This window comes from Marmota monax, unplaced genomic scaffold, assembly GCF_021218885.2.
Source record: "Marmota monax isolate L192 unplaced genomic scaffold, Marmota_monax_Labrador192_F-V1.1 WCK01_AAM20220418_F8-fsc00121, whole genome shotgun sequence".
NCBI lineage: Eukaryota > Metazoa > Chordata > Mammalia > Rodentia > Sciuridae > Marmota > Marmota monax.
Window position 1 is genome coordinate 5204346 of NW_026693351.1, and position 6000 is coordinate 5210345.

Here is a 6000-nt window from a genome sequence, read left to right on the forward strand (position 1 = left end):
CTTATGGAATAAGGCTTAAAGTGCCAGGAAGCATGAATGAGAGGTGTGTTGGAGACAGTACACCTTATACAACTGCTCAGTTCACTTGTTTTCTAACCAAGAGAAACACAATACAACTTGGCGAGTTCACATTTGCTATCTTCACAGAGTGGGAAAAAAAATGAATGACTATATTTTAATAAATATTTTTGCATTTCTCTGAACTGCTAAAAATTATGAAAATATAGGACCAGAAATAGTAAAAGAGGGAAATAATGAGTTGGTTTCATGGTGATGGGAATATCAAGCGACTTGACAATGATAGACATTTTTCTTAGATGTTGAGCTTACCTCAAAATTAAATTTTGTGAATTACTATTGAAAAACAGGTTTTCAAGGTGTTTAATGTGTCCTAGTAGATTCTGACATCCCTAGAAATTTTAAATATCACCCTAGGTCAATAAATAAAAAAGCCAAATTACTCCAGTGAAAGTCCAGTGGCTCTAATGCCAAGACATGTGCAGTTTCTTATTATAAAAGTCGTGTCTTTGGCCTCCTATGATCATTACTATTATCTTGTCAGTATTCTCTGTTACACTGGACATATATTTTTAAGATTCTATAATCTAGAAGATCCTTCAAACTACATTTTTCCCCCAAAGGAGAGAATAAAAAAAAAAAAAAAAAAAAAAAAAAACCATATAATCCGACAAGAGCAATGGCTCTCAAAAAAGATAAGGACATCAATTTTCCCATTTCAAGAAAAGGAATTCCAGACCCAGTGTGGTAGCACATCCAGTACTCCCAGCAACATGGGACCCTGAGAAAAGAGGATCACGAGTTCAAGACCAGCCTCAGCAAATTAGTGAGGTCCTAAGAAACTTAGTGAGATCCTGTCTCAAAATAAAAATAAATAAATTAAAAGGACTGGGGATATAGCTCAATGGTTAAATACCCATGGGTTCAATTCCCTGTACCAAAAAAATAAAATGAGAAGGGAATTCCATGTGAAGTATCTTATCAGTCTTTGTTCTCTGTGGCTCACACCTAGTAGAAACGTCAATTGAGATGATACAGTACATGAAATGATTATATAAACATATTTGTTTGTAATGCTCTGTTTTAAAATGAACTCTATGGGCCAGATTTCAGAGCCCCAAAGAAATATTGTTCCTTGATTTGACCCTTTGAGATGTACTCATATCTCCTAAAACTGAATAGTCTCTTTCTCAAGGACCTGAAAGTCACCCATGGCTTGTAGCTCACTGGTTAGTACCCATTGTTTCATTGGTGCAGGGGATTAGTTCACGAGTGCTTTATCACTGAGCTACGTCCTCAGCCTTTTTTATTTTTTATTTTAAGACAAGTTCTCACTAAGTTCCTTAGGATCTCACTAAGTTGCTGAGCCTGGCCTCAAACTTGCAATCCTCTTTTCTCAGCCTCCTGAGTAGCCAGGATTAATGGCATGGGTCTCTTCACCTGAACTGAATGTCATTCTTCTGAAAATGTTGTCATCATTAAAGATAGGGTCTCTGTCCCCCCATCTCTGTGGGAGGATAGAATCCTAACCTTAATCAGTGCCAGCTAGCAGACACAGTTGGACCATATGCTTCTACACTGGCCAGAACTCTGCAGTTTTTCACTTCCCTGACATTACCTGAGCTTCCCATCCTTCCTTTTTCATACTCCTTCACCATGCCTTGAAAATGCCCAGTTACCACTGCAAATCGAAACAGAGCTCAGCTCTTCCCTCTGTCAGAGTAAAATGTGTTTTTGTTTCTTCAATTGATGCCTGGCTTTTTTTTTTTTTTCACCTTTGACTCACCTACCACCATATGGAAAATCTCATGGACACAGGATGCTCTTGTGCCAAGAACTGTCCATGGAAGCAGAAGACCTACACACAATATGGACAATCCTAGAATTTACTCCTGTGATATTTCTTCTGATTTCCAAAAAGAACATCTCTAGACCTAAGATCACACATTACCTTGAGGTACAAAAAACAACCCCTTTAGGGATAGGCTTTTACTTTAGCAATAGGGGCCTCTCCATGGTACCGGAAATGCCACTGTTGCCTGATTTGTTGGGCTGACCAATATTCATCAGACTTTCTACAAGGTCTCAAGGTGACATTCATATATTCTCACAACTATCTATTTTTCCTCTGGGTACCTAACCCAGTCAATTAGGGAGAATGAACTACCAGTTTCTGAGCATAATATGTGATTCAATGGAAAAATGGAATTACCCTTCCACCTGACATTTAATTGAACTTTATTCCATCTGTACATTTGCCCCAAACATGTCTTTTCCTGAGATTTTAACCTTCCTGTGCCAATATGAACCATCATCTTCAAAATTCACAACTTCTTTCAAATTCTATGCCTCCAGGCTGAATTCAGATTACTCACCAACTGGCCAAACTCTAAGGATCTCTAAATGATATTTCATAGAAGTACCTGTTTTCAAAGAACTTCCTGTAACTGCCATTTTTTATCAGCCTTATTAGCCATCCCTTTAATAAACCCTATGGCATTTTCATGGATCTATTCACTGTTATCTATAAGGATGAACTTATAACTGAGAGGAATATTCATTTATGAAATGGAACTAGGAAATGAAATATTGGTTGTCTCAAAATCACATGATAATAATCTCTCATTTGGTATATATCCTAAAACATTATTTCATATAATAGAAAAGTAAGGAAAACAGGAGATTTATGAATGGAAAAAAATATGGCTTCCCAAACCAATTACACAGTTCACTTACCTACCTAGTGCCAAAAGGAATTAGTCACAGGAAGTATTTTATTGTTAAATTTCCACCTGCATAAATTAGACCCTAATCTAACCTCTGAGAATACCTACAGTACCTTTTCCATTTGACTCCTTGATTGCTACACTCATTTAGCTGTATTTTTTGTATTCCTATTCAGATGTTGTCTATTCTGACCAGTATTTCGTATTTGGCCCTATACTTGGTCTCTTCCTTCTGCCTGACTTGCAGCATAGTGATTCTACACTTAGTCTCAGATTCAACAAAGTTACACTTTTGCTGTTTTGAAAATTTAGACTGTTTCCAATTTTGTCTGTTTTCTCATTCTGAAAAAGAGTTTATCAGAGAACAATGTGACTCTGTTGGAGAGTCATAATTGAAGACATCTACAATTATGAGAAAACATGACAATCAGGCAGGTTAATTTTTCATGGCCAATTATATGATTTACTAGAGATAAGTAATTGAGACACTCAGTTCAAAATCAAATTGCTCAACTTATGTTAGTTGCTGTATCATGTATTCTTGACATCATACCTTGTGAAAGAAAACACCTTTGCTTTTTTTCCTCAATATCCAGACAGGGATTTTTGAATGTAACTGTGGCAGGTTCTCCCCCTTCCCCACCCCAATACTAGGGCTTGAATCCAGGACTGTTCTAACACTGAGCTATATACCTAGATCATTTAATTTTTTTTTTTTTTTAATTTTGAGACATGGTCTTGTTACATTGCCAACACTGGCCTTGAACTTATGATCCTCACTATAGCTGGGATTACAGGTATGCACCACTGCACCTGGGTTATGTCAGCTATTGAACAATTGTATTTTAGCCTCAGTTTCATCATTTTCATTCCTTCTTGATGCTTGGGTTGAGACTCTGAAAGTCTCCTTACCCTTGGATTTCCTGTTGGGATTAGTAGAGAGGAGGTAAGTGGGAAAGCTCTTTCCCACATTCTTTCCCTTCTTTGTTTCTATTTTCTTGTTTCTATCCAGTGTCACCCAACCTGTCTGTTCAAGTAGCTGACTGATTGCAGTGAACTGACTTTCCAGCACTTGCTGACTCAGCACACCGTGCCCTCACGGGGGTACCAGCACCATTTACTGAGGGGCGCTTCTGAGAATTGGGTACCAGCAGAGGAGACCCCTCCTTCCAGTTCAGCAATTACAGTTCCAGCTCAGTACTATCTCCTTCTTGCTTTTGCTTTTTCACTTCCTGAATATCTAGTAAACAATACTTTTACAAAATTTTGTCTTCTAAAATAGCTGGGATGTTTACTGTTTCTTGATTGGGCACAGACAGATACAGTGAACCCTAAGAAGAAATTTTTTGTTGCTATGTGGAAAATGCGTACACTCACATACAAAGTTAAAATCAATAGTTCCTGTAACCATGTCTGCTCTTATTATATATGATACATTTAGTTTCATATTATTTTTGTTCTTTTTTATTTTCTTAAACTTCTAGTAGCAGTGTACTAAATTAATTTTATAACCCACTATTAATTTTCATCTCCAGATATTGAGGAAGGTGACACATCTAACACTTTAATATCTGTTAAAACATGACGGTTTAAACCAGATATTGATCTCTTTCTCTCTCTCTCTCTATATATATATATTTTCATACGCATATATATCACTTCATGAAATTAGTTTTATTCCTGAATCTATTTAAAAGTTATAAGTTCTGCCTTACTTTTGAAAGGGGCTATTATTCAAATAGGACTTACTTGGGCAATTCTTTGACCAATCCTGCAATGACCATGAGTGACTATAGCATTCTGTGACTTGTGATGGCATTCATAAATAATGTGTGTTCTATTTTAAATGATATTAAATTCTATATAAAAACTTAGGTAAATATAAAGAATTGGTTGCTTTATGCTGGAAAATAAAATATTTCAATTAAAACAACTTAAAGCAGGGGTCATTGAAAACCAAAACAATATTACTTTTTATTAATTGTTGTTGTTTGTTTGTTACATCGTGTCTCCCTCCATTTTTCCTATAAAATTAAAGCTCTTCATCTCAATACAACCTGGCCTTTACCTGTTTCTCCATTCCTGTCTCTTACCACACTGTACCTTATGACAAATAGCTAATTCCACCTCTGTACAACCTGTCACTTGTACTCTTTGCATGCATACACAATATATGCAGGGACAGTATGATACACAGATTTTGAATTCATATCCTGACTTATACTGTGTGGATTTAAATAATTATAAACCCAACAACTGAGAACTTATTTCTTGGCCCTTAACATCTTCCAAAAGCTTAAGAGAGATGTTATTTTTGAGTGTCTTTAAGCTCACTTTTATTTAAGTAGATAGAAGAATACTGATGTTTCTTCTTTAAAGTTTTCCTTTGAAAATTATTTAAATAATGCCTACAAAGCATTTGCCAAGTAAGTGCTTAACTACATACAGCATTCTTAGTTTTCCCTGGCAATGATGGCATTGATGATGATCAGGAGGGAGGTAGTAATTCTGTTTGTGGCATTGTTACTGCCTCCAATGACTGTCCATCTTCATTCACCTATCTAATCGTCTTTGTCCTTCAGATTCAATTCAGGTATCATCTCTTCTAGAAAAATTCTCCAAAGCTGCAGGTGGAGTGAAATGAAATGCTCCCACAGTACAGATTACTCCGTGGATACACATCATAAGTTCTCTTGGAATGAGCTGCTTTGGTTGCCTGATTTCCCCCCCTGGGCTGTGAGTCCCTCGAAGATAGACTACCTATCAGATGCACCTGAATAGAATCATTGCCCAGTCCATTACTTTGCTCATAATTCGAATTCAGTATCTTTGTTGTTCAACTGACTCCCTAAAGTTCAGTTAAATCATTAACAATTTGTGCTTGTCCCTGTTGCCAGGACCATGTGTTCAGAATAGAACTCAGAGTAAAATAAATGTAAGCTAATTTATCCAGCACTTCTAATTTATTTCCCCTATGTTTTATCTTAAAATGTCCCTAACATTTGTCCCTTGACAATCAGTTCAACACCCTAGTCCTCCTGGTCATTGCCTTTTGACCTGTGTTCCTGTCTCATGGGTTCAGTGTTGTTCCTGAGCTGTGCTGTGTACAGTGGGCACCATGACCACATGCTTCTGACTGCCTCTGACATGTCTCCTGACAGCTATCTTCACAAATAAAATTTAAATTGAAACTATTCCAGAAAACATCCATGACCTCAAGAAGATTTATCAGCTCTCCTGGTATATGTAGTAAATG